At 41.8% G+C, this 17,196-nt stretch overlaps 1 protein-coding gene across 5 annotated transcripts in view; it reads right to left on the bottom strand.

Annotated features, from left to right (window-relative positions):
* The window catches only part of NFATC1 (nuclear factor of activated T cells 1), a 202,191-nt gene that overhangs the window by 52,741 nt on the left and 132,254 nt on the right, over nt 1-17,196 (bottom strand). The window lies entirely within an intron of this gene.

Here is a 17,196-nt window from a genome sequence, read left to right as displayed (position 1 = left end):
AAACAAGACAGATAAGGGGAGATCTAAGAACTATGTATACGTATATCAAAGGTCAATACAGAGATCCCTCCCATGATATATTTATACTAAGGACTCTTACAGTAAAAGGAGCGCATCCTCTATGTCTACAGAAATTAAAGTTTCTACACCAATATAGAAATATAGCAATGCTCATCTTGATTCTTAAAGAGAATCTTTCATGGGTCCAGACATTATCAAATAAGTAGGAGGAGGTTGTGTAGGGCATAGTGCAGGGATGGAAGATCACTTACTAGCTTATCTGTGCGGCGCTCCGTTCCCCCATTGTGCCCCCCTTTTACTTTTCCTGCCTCGTATGTAAATAAATATCATCGGTACAAGGAGGAGAAGACTGCCCTGTTTCTCAGAGGGCGTCTCCTTCTCCCTGGCTGTAGCGCGGTCCAATTGCAGTGGAGAGCATCACAACCAGGGAGAAGGTGAGCTTTTTTTCTCCCTGGCTGTGATGCTCTCCACTGAGATTGGACAGCTTTACAGCCAGGGAGAAGAAGACGGCCATTGAGAAACAGGACAGTCTCCTCCTCCCTGTACCGATGATATTCATTTCCATACCAGGTGGGAAAAGTAAAAGGGGGGCACAATGGGGGAACGGAGCGCCGCACAGATAAGCTAGTAAGTGATCTAAGCTGCCTGCACTATGCCCTAAACAACCCCCTACTTATATTATAATGTCTGGACCCATGAAAGGTCCTCTTTAATGAGCTAACTATAGCAAGAAACATTTAAAGGGGTTGACCAATCTCACACATTGCTAGCATATCGCTAGGATATGCCACCAATGTCAGATGTCTGGGACCTGCACCTGTCTATAGAACGGGGCCCCCAAAGTGAAGCAGAGTGTACAGCACATGCGTGTATGTCCCAAAAAAGGCCATTTCTGGAACTCCCATAGAAGTGAATGTAGAGTGCATGAGGAATGTTCTGTCACACTGAATGCAGTTTGGCACACAAATCATCAAGACCCGTTGGCAGATCCCTTTCCAATTGCTGACTAATGTCGTCCAAGATGTGCTTGATGGTGGACAAGTTCTGAGACACTGCAGGCCATGGTAGCATGTTTAGGTCACGCAGTTTGCTTACAGTAGCACCAGCAACATGCTGCATGGCATTGTTCTGTTAAAAACCGCCTCCTGGGACACTTTGGAGAAATGGCCGTATCAATGACCAAATCAACATACCGATAAGCTGTTAGTGCACCTGAACTAAAAAGGGGTCCAGCTACCATACATTATGCCACCCCAAACCAAGATCCTGGAAATAGGATTGGTGTGATGTTTCCTTGTATAGGAATCTTCATGGAGTTAACCATGTGGTCTCCAGAATATACATCTCTCATTGCATCTGAGACAAAAGTGGAACTCATCGCTGTAAAGAATAGACCTCCATTCCAGCCTGTATTTCCATCTTGATGTGCACCATGATAGCTTTTGGGAACAGTGTTGTGAGGTCAATGGAACACCTGTAGATGGATGTCTGCCTCGTAGCCCAATGCCTTGCAAACACCTTATAACAGTTTGTGTAGACAGTGTTTGCCACTCTAGGCTTGGAATGTGACGTCTGATTTCACTTGCAGTACAGAATGGATCATTACACGTCATTCTTCTAATTAGACTATCCGTCCATGCAGAGGTTCGCCTCTGTGCACCTCTTGCTGTCAGTCCAATTCATCGTTGTTCTCCCAACCACCAGGACACACAACACTGAACAGTGCTGACGTCTTGGCCTAGGTGCACAGCGATCTGCCGGAGTAATAAAACAAGGTCTCTCAGTTCAAGGGTTCCCTGTCCCTCTCAGTTTGTAACATGTGGTGATAACTGGCACATTGAGGAACAGGAGGCATTGCACAACCCCCCCCCCCCCCCCACATGACTTGATCCAATTTTTGAGGCTTCATGTGGCTAAAAAACTTTGCTTTTATTCTGGCTTTTATGCTCCTCCCACATAGCACAGAAAGGAGCTAGGTGCTTTAAAATGTGATCATCTGCAGATCTCAGCAACACCTACTACTTCCTCAATTGTCATAACCTTACAGTTTGTCCGTCTTGATGTTGCAATTTTAATGTTGCGGAGTCTACAATTATATTGTATATATATATATATATATATATATATATATATGATCTGGCTGTACACCCAGGGCAAGGTGAATGCCACATTTCAATATTTCACAAACAGTACATAAAGGATACTAGTTAAAATAAGCAAACTCATAAAATCTAGCTAGTGAACAAACAATGAAGTCTCACACTGAATGCAATTCCTTTAATTTCACTCCCTACAATTAAGAAAATTAGTCACAAACAAAATAAATCACACCCTGGTATATTAAAACCTAAAAGGCTGTACGCCTTATTTGTGTGCAGTAAAACAAAAATAATGAGAAACTGGCAGTATAATTTCCAATAAATTGCAATGATTTTTTAATTGTAGAGCACATATTTTCCTTGTCTTTGGCAGAATATCCAAGAAAGGTAAGCAGTACCAGGACTAGAGTGGAATCTACAAGCCATCTTGGACACAGTACAGTAAGTCTCACTTATTTCACAGCCTGTTTGCCTTTGACTCCCCTGGCATAAGACACAAATAAAAATGTGCCTGCCATAGTCATTATTATTTCAATAGGTTCTTCATATTACTGCCATGTTCTGTTGGGATAGTCCACTGTTAGTCAGTTCACAATAATTTCTTTCTGGAACATGCTACGATTTTCTTACGGAATCAGACAGAAAAAATCTCTGTCTCTGGATGAAATCACAACAATATGCATATCATGAAGCCTTAGGGCTCATTCAGGCGAGTGATACTCAAGTGTAGAATAGACAGCACCCGGACTGAACATGGACCTATTTTAGTCAATGAGCCTACTCACGTAGAATTTTCTGCACAATCAGTCCATGTACAGCATGCACCATATAGGTCCAATTTTACTGCAAGACTTGCAGAATCTAGGGAATAAGTGCACAAGGAAAATGGACGGACGCCATCTTTGTGTGACATCTAACTGGCCACTGCATGGACAAGTCGCAGCTCATTTGTCTGAATGAGCTCTTAGGGTATGGCCACACAGCCATTTTTCTGCATGCACTTTTGAAGGCTAAAATCAGGAGTGGATCATAAAAAGAGAGAAAGTATGAAGGACAGATTTGAATTCCCTGGTTTTGGCTTCCAAAAAACTGCATGCAGAAACCTGACAATGTATCCAAACCCTTAAGGTATGTCCACACATGGCAGATTTGTTGCAAGTACTTTTGACCTAAGCATTTCTGAAAACAATCTACTATCTGTGAACATAGACTTAGACATTCCTTCCCTTTAGATTCCACCCCTGGATTGGTTAAAAAAAAGTAATACATGCAAAAAGTCACCAAGACTGTCACAAACGTGTACAAAGAGGCATGTAATGTAGTGGTTATGATGAGGTTTGCCATGAGAACTTAGGCTACTTTCTCACTCGCGTTTTGTGCGGATCCGTCATGGACGGATCAGTTCAGATAATACATCCGCATGCATCCCTCGTGAACAGATCAGTTTGTATTATCTGTAACACAATCAAGACGGATCCGTCTTAAACTCCATTGAAAGTCAATGGAGAACGGATCCGTTTTCTATTGTGCCAGATTGTGTCAGTGAAAACGGAAAACATTTGGCTCAGTTTCATCAGACGGACACCAAAACGCTGCAAGCAGCATTTTGGTGTCCGTCTCCAAAATGGAATGGAGATGGAACGGAGGCAAACTGATGCATTCTGAGCGGATCCTTATCCATTCAGAATGCATTAGAATGCAAACTGATCCGTTTTGGACCGCTTGTGAGAGTCCTGAACGGATCTCACAAACGGAAAGCCGAAACGCGAGTGTGAAAGTAGCCTTAGCCTCACTTGAAAAATCACCCTTATCAGTTCCTACTACTGAAGATCAGATGTTGTTCACCACACGTCTGCAACTTCCTTTCAAACTATTACCATAGCAGCTATCTCTTCAGCTGATATCTCATAGGTTAAAATAGTAAATCATAAAGCAACACAACTGTGGACATTTATAAAACAGTATAAAAAAGATTGTGAGGGCTAGTTCTTAGTGTGGAGATGTCAGTAGTTGTTACACTTATGGGTTCAGTGTTTCCACAACTCTGTAATTACGAGCCTTAAATATATGTTACAGGAAGGTCAGACTAATGTGAAATGTCAGAGTTGTGAGGCAGTGTTGACTGAGTCTGTACTCAACTTTCCTTGTTAAAGAAAGACATTTCTCCTGTGACCCTCCTATGTCACACATTAACATGTCTGTGTTGTTAGTCAATCACTTTCATGGAAATGTAGACCTTTCTTTGTACTTTAGAAAGTAGAACACAGACATAGGTAAGGTTTCAGCGTTCAGGTTTTTTGGTACAGTTTCTGAAGCCAAAGCCAAACATGGATCATAGATAGAGATCATATTTTAAAAAAGTTGTCTCTCTTTTTTTTTTTATTCCACTTCTGGCTTTGGCTTCAAAAGCTGCATCAAAACAATCAAGACTGAGTCTCCACTTAGCAGCTGCATGTCCGAGAACCATGTAGCAAAAAACAGCATCTTCTAGGCAAGTACAGGTGAATCACATAAATAACCAGGGTATTGACCTGTACTTGCCGAGAGACCATAGCACTGTGTGGAAAACCAGCCGTATGGTTACAACTTATTGTAATCAGCTGGCTTTCAATAACCAAATTAACTTGGGTTCTGTCAACAATACAGAATGGCCCTCATCTTGCTACTGTGTCCCTGACTCGCTGATTTACAAGTGAGTAAATGCAAAGAATATCTGTAATATAGGTAGACTTGGACACTGAACAGTAGTTAGATATTTGGGACTGAATGGATTAGTAGAGACATTGGTTGAACTAGAGAAGGCAGGAGAATTAGGGTAACCATTGAGTTCCATATCAAAGCTGGATTACTTTTCCACCACATTCAAAAGCTCAGGATGGAACATGATTCTGTTCCACGTGTCTTATACTTCTGTTTTTCATTTCCACTGCACTAACATAATCTGACTACAAGGAACGGCTTCTATCCTGCCCTATTAAAGGAAATGTGTCACCTCTAGTTTGTTCTGCCAGTTAAAACCAGATAGAGACACATATCCTTTTTTCTAATCTGTTTTTATTTTCTGATTGTAGATTTTTAATTCTAGTTTCTGTACATTTTTTTTTAATCCATCATCCATCAACATTTTACTTAGCATTCTGTATTGAGAATGCTATTATTTCCAGTTATAACAATGTTATAAGGGAAAATAATAATGATTGGGTCCCCATCCCGATTGTCACCTAGCAACCATGCGTGAAAATCGCACCGCATCCGCACTTGCTTGCGGATGCTTGTGATTTTTACGCAGCCCCATTCACTTCTATGCTGCGATTTTCACGCAACGCACAAGTGATGCATAAAAATCACCGCTCATGTGCACAGCCCCATAGAAATGAATAGGTCCGGATTCAGTGCGGGTGCAATGCGTTCACCTCACGCATTGCACCCGTGCGGAAATCTCGCCCATGTGAAAGAGGCAGCTCAGGTAAGATAACTGCCCCCATAATCATGTACAGAATGCCAAGAGTGTGCAAAGCAGTAATCAAAGCAAAAGGTGGCTACTTTGAAGAACCTAGAATATGACATATTTTCAGTTGTTTCACACTTGTTTGTTATGTATATAATTCCACATGTGTTAATTCATAGTTTTGATGCCTTCATAGTCATGAAAATAAAGGAAACTCTTTGAATGAGAAGGTGTGTCCAAACTTTTGGTCTGTACTGTATATATAGGTGACATCTGTCATTGTTATCCTACTTGTGATGATGAGGATATGTCTGCTGAAAAGTGATCTGAACAGAACAAGAAGTGGTACCTGTTACTAGACTTTGTGGTCTGTGCGAAAACTGCAGGATTGAAAAAGTGACATGGAAAATTTAAAACATCAAAAAATTATTAAAAAAATCTTTAAAGTCTTAAGTGAAGAGTCTTTGATAATTCTGTTAGGTCATACCATATTTGGCTTCCAGGATCTCAGATCTATTATTGACTTGTTGACTAGCATGTTGGATCAATGGTTATCACTGGTATCTTGCAGCGCTGGCTTCATACCTCACTAAGGGAAAAATCTGAATGGAGTTTCTATAGTCTCCCCGTGTTTGTGTTGGTTTCTTCCGGGCTCTCCAGTTTCCTCCCACACCTCAAAAATGTACAAATAGGTAAATTGGCTTCCTATGATAATGACCCTAGTGCAGGGATCAGCAACCTTCAGCACTCCAGGTGCTGTGAAACTACAATTCCCAGCAAGCACACTTACTTGGCTATTCTTGTAACTCTGATAGAAGCAAAAGGAGAATTCTAGGAGTTGTAGTTTCAGAACAGCTGAAGTGCCTGAGGTTGCTGATCCATGCCCTAGTCAGTGCTGTGTGTTGGGGTCGAGCACCTACTGTATATGGCAGCCAATGACTTCCCAGGAGTCGCCCCAACTACACAACCACCCCCATGTATTACAAATGTTTCTTATTGTCATTAAAGACTTCAATGGGACCTTTATGGCTAACTACACAGTTAAAGGGGTTTCCCCAGGATTTAATATTCATTTACTAGTAAGTTAGAAAGGTATATTACTAGATCTACTACTATATCACCCAATACATAAAAGTTGTCCATAAGATAAAAAAAATGTGCCCCTGTCTCTTGATACTGCAGTTGTGATCGGGGCTATATGTGACAGAACCTAACTCATAAAAGATGTCAACGGTCTAAGTTGTGCCATAACCGTTACCGTCGGGAGTATACCTGAAAGAGGGCATACCCTGTGGAAGAGTAAAGAAAAAAGGGCGGGCTGGGAGGGGAACACTGCTGCTGCTGTCCGTGCACTGATGACAGGGGGTGAGCAGCTGATAAAGGGCAGGGCGCCCCTCCCACAAATGCAGGCCAATACTCGGCCTTGCTACTTATAACCATCACATGCAGCGATCTCCTCCTCAGTATGGGAAGGAGCGATCCCTAATGCCATTGTGCCAGCAGATTGTGATTACACAGCACGATCTGCCACTGACAAACGAGGACTTTTAAACCTGCTTAAAGATTCTGATTACAGTTCATCGGAGGCTGTATTACACTGCCAGATCATCGCTAATGAGTGTTCATACGAACGCTTGTTAGCGATGATCTGCACGATTATATTAAGGTGTAATAGGGCCTTAATAATCGGCTCCCATTCTTGGTCGGCACAGATCACTTTACTTAGGCTACTTTTACACCGGCATTTTGGCTTTCCGTTTGTGAGATCCCATCAGGGCTCTCACAAGCGGTCCAAAACTGATCAGTTTTGCCCTAATGCATTCTGAATGAAAAAGGATTCGCTCAGAATGCATCAGTTTGCCTCCAATCCATCTCCATTCCGCTGACGAAACTGAGCCAAACGGATCCGTTCTCACACACAATGTAAGTCAATAGAAAATAGAAAATAGATCCGTCCTCCATTGACTTTCAGTGGTGTTCAAGACGGATCCGTCTTGGCTATGTTAAAGATAATACAAACGGATCGGTTCTGAACGTATGCAGACATTTTTATTATCTGAACGGATCCGTCTGTGCAGATCCATGACGGATCCGCACCAAACGCGAGTGTGAAAGTAGCCACTCGTTTGTCTGTCATTCTAATCTTGCCTTTAAAGGGGTATTCTCATCTTCCCTTTTCATACTTACCTTCCTTGAGCGCAAAGTTCACTTCCTGGATTCTTCTCCCGGCCGGGCCGCGCTTGCGCAGAAGACTGAAGATTTTCTCCCGGCCGGGCCGCGCAATGTCCTGAACGCGCACGCCGCCGCGCATGCGCCATGGTGACTTATTCCTGGCCTGTATAGTACAGAGCCGGCGTGCGCGTTCGTGGCTCTGTACTATACTGGCCAGGAAGAAGTCATCATGGCGCATGCGCAGCGGCGTGCGCGTTCAGGACATTGCGCGGCCCGGCCGGGAGAGAATCTTCAGTCTTCTGCGCAAGCGCGGCCTGGCGGGATTCCACAGGAGAGGTGGCCGTAACCAGGGGAGACCAAAGACAACATCAGGTAACAGGGGACTTATTTTCTAAAAAAGGGTGGGAATTGGGTAATAACGTGTATTTAGAAAAATTATCACTGTCAAATCATTAACAGATTTAACAGTGATCACTAAGATGAGAATACCCCTTTAATGTAATCACCTCTGTGTATAGATAAGACAGGATCCACCATTCACAGTGGGTATTTGTCAAAGCTTATCTCTTCTTTCCTTGTACAATGACCTCTGTACAGGTCACAAACCATGCCTAGAAAACTCTCCCGTAGAAGTCAATGAGGTCCCCTCCTGACCTTTATGTCTATGGCCCATGAGGCTGCTGTAAAGCAATTTTTTTAATGCTTTCTGAATGCTGGTAAGAACAACTCAGGCAAGATGGCCGCCCACATAATCATGTTGAGCAAATAGAGTAAAAAAGATCTACAATCAGAAAATAAAAACAGATTACAAAAAAAGGATATGTGTTACTATCTGGTTTGACTGGCAGAAACAAAATTTGGTGACACATTTCCTTTAAGGTCACATATACTGTACAATGGCTTAATAGATAAAAGAAGTCTCCCTCATTGTATCCTTCTCAAGTTTTTCTTTCAAATTTCTTTGTACATGTCTTTGTGTTAAAAAAAAAATCTCACCTGACAACATGTTTAGCTCTCAACTACACTCGTGAGTATAATAAACTATTCTAAAGAGACTAATCATTATGATAATACATAATAAAATACATTCAGCATAGCAAGTGTAAATGCAATGACAAATACCTAGGGTTATATATCTTGCAAGTACAGCATACTGTAGATACACATTTTACACATTGTTTTATTATTTACATACAATTAGTTTTATTTAGTATCCAATGAAGAGGTATTAAATATTCAACTATATGCCATGAATGTTAAGTGAAAACTACAGATTAAGCCTAAAACGGAAGCTGATCCGTGACCAGTAATTAACTATGAAATGTAAGCAAGAGCACTTTTGTAACTGTACAATACGGTTTATGTATTCACAAATTAGCAAAACTCCATTATAAACCATCCCAGCCTAACCACATCCACCCACAGTAACATGGTTAGCTATGTAGTCAATCAGTCTAATTTGAAGAATGCCATCGGGCAAAATGTTATTCATTTATTAGTGTAAAGGAAGAAGTGTATATATGTTATATAGCAGGATACATTTCGCTTAATATAGTAGCCATACTTGACCAACTTAGCCAAAAGCATCTATTTCCATATACCGAGTCATGAGATGTTACCATCATTCGCTTTGTTCTGGTCATACTATACAGCACAGTGGTTACATAATTTGGTCATCTCTTGGTTAATTTCCTTGCTTCTTCTTGTTGATATACTGCATTTATCTGGCATGTATCTGTTCTGAGCAAATAACCGTCTTTATTGTACAGCTGACCTACAACAGACTTTTACCTTTTTGTACCTAGGGCATTTTTCCCTAAAACCCGTATTTAACTATAGACATACATGCTGTTTGGATTCTGGCTTGTCATAGGGAACTAATGTCACTGCTCTAAACTAATGGTAATGATATATGAAACATAAAATATTGTAAATAGTAGATAATGGTAAGAGACAAAAAAGGCTGCTGCAAAAGAGTAGTGTGTAACCCCCCAATATAGCAATTACAGATATGATATAAAGGGGCCTACTATCTATAGCAGGGGTGAAAATACCATATGTGCAAGAAGCAGGGCCACTGATACTTTAAAAGAATAATATGGCTATCTGTTGTCTTGAAAGGATCTATGTTATTGATTTCCATCCATGGCTCACCATTGCTAGTGCATAGGCAGACCATTGAGGGATTTTCTGAAGAGCCATGAAGGAGATGCTCTATGACTAGCACCCCGCTATTCTGGCAATTAGACAGGACCAATTTGCTCAAAATTTATGATTATATGTAATTGAATTTAATATTTGAGAATACTAACATGTTACACAGTGTTTATTTTTTTTATTTATTAATATTTATTGGGCAGTCATCCCATGAATAAGACAGTGAACAAGGGAATATAGCACAAAAGTCTCAAAATATTGTACAGTGCAGTAGCCACAAAGGACATTCCCTGTAAATGTAAATGCTCAGGACCAGCATAAGGCAACATAATGGGACAGTCACATAGCCTACATAGAAATGGTATTCTGGGCCTGAAGCCATAGGTAAAAAGCCATCTGTACATAGCCATCTGTACAAAGCGATCTGGTGCCCCCTTGCCGCATATGTCAACTTATACAAAGGTAAAACCGCATTTATCAGATGAGCCCACTGGGATAGGGTAGGAGAATTGGGGTTTTCAAGTTAAGGAGAACAGTTTTCCTCCCATAAAACATTAAGGAGACGATATAGGCATCTAACAAATCGGGTAGGAATCAGCTCTATCACTAGGCCCAATAAACAAACTATGGGGGAACAAACTCCTGAGAGACCCAGTTTCGATTCAATAAACGAACAGAGATGTCTCCAAAACTGATGCACAACAGGACAAGACCATATCATGTGAAATAAGATTTCCCTCAGTTCCCCACACCTGGTGCATGAAGGGTCCGGTAATCTACGAATATAAAACAGCCGCACAGGAGTCATATAGATTCTGTGCAACCATTTAATCTGAATAAGCTGATCACGAGCGGTTACCACCGTAGACTTCCACATATAGCTCAATTCTTTCAGATGGGAGACCTCCAGCTCATGGATTTCCTCATGACAATGTTCAAACGACTGCTGCAGCAGCGAGTCTTGGTTCTCAAGAATTTCCCTGTAAAAGGACGAAATCGGTTTGTATGGCTGAACCCTTCTTGCAATGGATTCAAGTGGACGACATTCCAGTTTAATAGGACCTTTACCAAAATGGGCTGCACAAGCATGTCCCAGTTGAAAGTATCGATATATACTCATGCAGGGCAAATAAAACTCTTGCGTAAGACTATCAAAGGTGCGGTAAACACCGTCCTGATATAATTGGGTAAGATATCTCACTCCCTTCTTTGGCCAAAATTCTAAATCCGGTAAATGAAATAATTCCCGAAGCTGCCTATTATGCCACAAAGGAATGAAGGGAGACCCATGTCTCCCCTTATGCCCCCACCACATGTCAATCCACAAACGCATTTGATTTCGCCGCCACGGCTGCCATACTTGACGTTTAACACCTGGATAATTAGATTCTGCCCAGGTCCACTAAGATGCATAAACCAGCTGCGTGGCTACACAATAAATATACATGTCAGGTAGCGCCAGTCCACCCTGCGAGTACGCCTTCAGAGATTTCCTTGCCAACCTAGGTGCTTGACATCTCCACAAAAAGGGTGACAGTAGTCTATCAAGTGATGCAAAATGAGATTTGGGAAGTGTCATTGGGGCCGCCCTATATATATATATATATATACAGTAATTTGGGTAATAACACCATTTTAAAGATTTACACAGTTCACCAGTGACAGGGAAAGATTTTCCCAAGACATAATTTTACGAGTGATAAACATCATAGGAACAACATTTAACTAGTAGAACATGTTGGGATCAAGATGTACCTGAATACCCAAGTAAACAAACCGATCAACTACTAACAGACGCGAGAGGGGAGAAACTCCAACTGGGTCCACATCATCAACAAGGCAAAGAATAGGCTTAGTCCAATTTACTTGCAACCTGGAAGTTGTGAGTAAATTGGACTAAGTCTGAGAGAAGGGTCCATAATAACAGCAAAAAGCATAGGTGACAAAGGCCAGCACTGCCTGGTACCTCTATAGAGGAGGAGGGGGTCAGACAAATAACCATTGACTCTCACTTTGGCCACCGGGGCCTGATATAGAAGTCATAACCAGCATAGATAAACGGAGTGAAAGTTCATACAGGTCAACTCCCATCTCCCACATAAATTCCCATTCTACCGAATCAAAAGCCTTCTCGTTGTCTAGGAAGACTATCACACAAGGAATCCACATTATCATGAGGGATATGCAAGTTTGTGTAAAGTATCCTAAGATATATGTCAGTAGTTTTACCAGGCATAAAACCCGACTAATCAGGGTCAATGACTAAAAGTATTACCTACCCGAGCCGCTGGGCTAATACCTTTGCTAAAATGTTGGCATGAATATTCAGACGGGTGATTGGCCTATATGAGCTACACTGGTCAGGGGGTTTGTCTGGCTTGTGGATCATAACTATCGAGGCCTCCATGAAAGATGGGGGTCAACTATTTTAGTCAAAGGCATACTCAAACAATTTGAGCAGTTGCGCACAGTGGGAGTCAATATGCAACTTATACCACTCCAGCGGGAAGGTGTCAGGGCCAAGGGACTTCCCAGCAGCCATATGTGTTATTGCCGATTTGATCTCCTCCGCAGTTAGTGGAGAGACTAGGGCACTACCGTCAATCTGTGACAAAGATGGGAGAGAAATAGTGCTTAGAAAAGTCTGTGTATCACCACTTGTACAACTCACCTTAGAAGAATACAAGTTATCATAGTACAGGGTGAACTGCTTATACATTGCAGTGGGTTCACTAACTCGAATCCCACCATCAGTGACAATACTCGAGACTACAGTCTGTGGAGATTTGGTATCAGGAAAATAAGTCAGAGCTCTCCCCTTCTTATGTCCCTCTTTTTGGGTTAAGAGTTTCTTCTGCATGTATTCTGTCAAATGAAGGGTTAAAAATCTCTGTGCCTCCAACAACTTATAGTGTGTATCCTCACAAGGGTCCTGTGCATAGGCCTCTTCTCTAACAACCAAATTCTCCTCTAACCTAGAGCGGGTGACTTGAAGTTCCTTACATTTTGTTGCTATTGCATGGATCGGTGAGAGGTTTAGAGGACCCCAAATTGCAAGCCCAATAATTGGTTGAACACTGCACTAGTCACGGTCAAAACCTCCAGCCACTTAGAATTAAGTCTCCATTGTCTAATCGGGGCAGAGAGTTAATGGGAGATAACCACAAGCAAAGGAGCATGGTCATAGATACCTCTAGGGAGATATTCCACTCCCTAGAGATGGATGGAAGCATATCCTGACTTACAAAGTTAAGAGAGCCAACCGATGTAGAGTGACAGGAGAACTGGCGACCCCCAGGGTGTAAATGTCTCCACCCCTCCACTAGATTATGTGCGTCCGCCCAATTACAGAGCGCCCTATTGTGCATTACCTGGAAACGTAGCCTTTCTGCAACAGGGTCTAAGACAACATTATAATACCCCAGGAGGATCGCAGGGACAGCCAGTAGCGTTGCAACCTTACCTATAATATAATCTAAAAGACATCGATGGAAAGGGGGAGGGACGTAGAGGCCAACCATTACATTGTCTGCACTTCTGACAGCGGCAAAAATAATAACATATCTACCAAAAATATCCAATTGAGCAGAGTGCAACTGGAAAGGGAGTGATTTGCCTATGAGAACTGAGACACCCTGGCATAATTAGAAAAGATCGCAATATAGGAAAAACTCACCTAGGGACATTTCAGAGCTAAAAAAATGTTGTCCCCTGAAATGAGTCTCCTGTAAGATATCAATATCAGGGTTGTACCCTTTCAGATAATTAAAAACAAGGGAGCGTTTCACTTTGTCATTAAGCCCCCAGACATTCCAAGAGATAATTTTATAATTAGCCATCCCAGAAATTGTAAAGATTCAATGAACAGGAGAGGACTGTGGAGTGCCCCTACTATTCACACACTCATACACGCCAGAGGAAACAATAAAAATACAGATAAGAATACAATTCCCAAATCCTATCTAGGAAATATCCCAACCCTGCCCATAACCCCCAACCTGCCTGAAGCTAGCATTCCGAACAGTAATGCTAACCCTCAAATTAAACACAACATTGCATGTATTGCCACCAAGTCCTTGAAGGAGATATGCAGGTCACGGAAGCTGGTGCAGACATCCATTTCTGTATTAACTCCTCACGGAAAAGATGGAGATCTGCAAGCTTGATTGAAAAGAAATAGACCTGTAGGTAGACAAATAGAATCAAAAGCCACATATTAGACCACATCCTATAACTACAGGCCAGAGATATAGTCCCACAAATGGTGATGTAGTCCTGAACGCCACAAAGATAATCAGCCACGACCTGATATGTCAGGCGCCGAGAAGGGCTCATCCTCTCCTGCCCAGCCAGTCAGAAACTTCATCCAGTGTAGAGAATAACTTAGTAAGATCTCCAACTTGAATCCTAAGACGAGAGGAATACAATATGGCGTACGTGATACCTTTCTCCCGAAGCCTGGTCCACTCCACTGTAAATTGCTGCCTCTGCCTCTGGACTTCAGACATGAAGTCAGGGTAAAAAGAAATCCTAGCATTATCAAACTTAATCTCCTTCAGTTGGTGAGCTATAGAAAGTATATCATCTCTGTCCCAGTAGTTCAAGACTTTCAGGTTAAACAGGCAGGCAGGGGCACCTGGTTGCAAAGGTTTAGTGGGGATCCTGTGAGCCTGTTCAACTACAAAACTGGAGGAGAGAGTGATTGGGGCCAGAGCTTGCTTAATGAGCTGTTCCACAAACTCCACTGGGTTGGGGCCTTGAGATCTCTTAGAGTGGCCCAGAATACGTGTTATTTCATCTATTGCAGTTCTCCACATCCTCCGCCCTCGCATGATAAGCCTTCACCTGCTGCTGAAGAGCATGAAGGTGATTTCCCCCCATATGAGCAGTGTCCTCAACCCCACTTAAACGCCTCTCCATCTATGAGGTTCTTGACCTTATCTTATTAATATCATGGCACAGGCAAGTAACATCCAACTGTAAATGATCAATTTTGGCAGTAAGCACAGCCTGACAAGAAGTAATGGCAGCAACAATTTTATTCATGTCCACTGCAGCCTGATCGGGAGGGCTACACTTTCCAGCCTCCTCAGTTTGCATCATAGCGTCCACTACTGCTTTAGGGCCAAGGGATGTAGCAGTGGTACCGGTTTTGTGGCCCATATAGGAGACTATGTCTCTAAAAAAAAAAGGGCTGGCCCCCTACAGATATCCCTTCAGTAGATGCAAGCAACAAACAAGGGGTTACACTCACCCCACCACCCAGGCACAGGGAAATAGGTGGATGCAGAAGGCAAACAAGCAGCAACAGTCACCGCCACAAGAAGGCAGAGGAAGATGGCGGACCACACGCAGACTCAGCCCCAGCAGGAGGGAAGCAGATATCTTGGACAGGAGTCTTGGAGAACCAGACGCTGCTGAGGATAGTAGCACCGCTGCCAGTATCACCACTGCAGAGAAGGAGCCTCCCAGGGTGAGTATCACTCTTGGTAACAGGCCGATCAGTGCTTCAAGCAGTCAGGCCCTGTGACAGACAGCAGCATTCTAGAATGCAGCATACAGCGAGGCCCAGTGGGTAGGAGCGCACAGAGCTGAAGGTAACAAAGCAGGGCCCTCATGGACATTGATCTGGAAAGGCAGGCGGCAGAAAGATAGCAGATGGCCAGGCTATAAAGAGGATGCTGCCGAAGCTCCAGAGATGAGCACCCCCACGCCATGACAGTTAGGCCACGATCCCTTACATAGTGTTATACAATTAGTAAAATAAGTTGTTCTCCCATTCATACAGACCTCTTAACAATGGATTGAGAGCTTCATAACAATGACGGTTGATTACTATATCTAGACAGGGACAGGGACAGTGAGCAACTGTTGAACAAACAAACATTCGGTGAACGTTCATTTCACAGACAGAGCCATACACGCATTTGTCTAAATTGGCCATTACATTTGTTCAAACTGCCTATACATGTTCAATGAAATTGGGCGATGGCTGAAAGATCTTTCTGGGAACATTCTTTGAAGCAAAGATCTTTTGCTCACAATCTTTGAACGAGATCTTTCGTCTGACTTTCGGATGAAAATATTAGACGACTTCTTTTCAACTTTAGACTAATGTGTATGACCACTTTTAATGTAACTTGTATAATGGAAAAGTCCAAGCTGAAATAGACATGTGATTCTATATGTATATGACCCTTTTGCATCTTTATTCTAGGCGGATCACTTACACAACATGAAATTATATAGATTATCCAACTAAACCACATCTACATCCTGCTATAAGATTTCAGATTTTTATTTAATTACAATTCAAAATGGAGTCATCATCATATTAGGTGCCTCAATTTCTGTCAGTTTTGATTAATACTATGTTCTCAGAGGAGACCACATATTGATTTAAATGGAAGTCTACTCTAAGATCCCCAGTTCTGTGGAAGTAAATTATCTGTAGAATGTTTGGATAACTAGCTTTAAAAACAAGTTAGCACACAAAAGAAAAATGAAAGAGGGAGAGATTTATTAAGCTTTAACACCAATCTTCTAGGGTAGAAAGGTCACACATTTTGGTGCAAGTCCCATTCCTTGGTCATAGCGGCCAAAATACACCACCATTTTTAAAAGTAATGTGCTTAATAATTGTGAAGCATTTTATACCAGCCCAGGACAATTTAAGACCAGTGTACACAATGACAGTTTTTTGGTAAATTTTTCTTATGAATTTGAAAAAGGGACGGCAGGGGATTGAACAGTTTAGTATTGCTTCATTTAGGTTAGCCACTTTTTTCTTTTTTTTTTAAACCATGGGCAACACATTAAAGCAACATAGAAAATTTATGAAATGGGTCAAATGATTTCATCTTTCAACTAGTTTTTATATATCTCTACACTGACCTAGTCACTGTATCATTAAGAAAAACTACGATATGACATTTTAGAGGTAGTTAAGAAGTTTTAGAAACTATGATCTTAGCAGACAGAAAACCTATATTATCAGTCTAAGAAATAAAATATATCAGAGTTGCTTAGTGCTCTCTCATTTATAAAAAGCATTATATGGTATAAAGTTTAGTAACAGCAAACTTCAGCTGGGCCAGCCAACAAATGAGGGTGTGGGCCTCAAATGTCAAAGCATAAAGAACCTATTCAGACTGCTTCCCCCACTCAGAAGGCCAGGCTCAATAATTTGGATAATGTAAAAGTTACTGAAGAAATAAAACACATGTGAAAGTTACTTCAGTTCAGAAACAGAGCCAAACAAATGGTTGCAGGTGTTGCCTCTTTATTGAGACTGGCTTA

This window comes from Bufo bufo, chromosome 5 (genome assembly GCF_905171765.1).
Source record: "Bufo bufo chromosome 5, aBufBuf1.1, whole genome shotgun sequence".
Taxonomy (NCBI): Eukaryota; Metazoa; Chordata; class Amphibia; order Anura; family Bufonidae; genus Bufo; species Bufo bufo.
The sequence above is the reverse complement of the archived record's forward strand: the minus strand, read 5'-3'. Positions and strand labels throughout refer to the sequence as shown.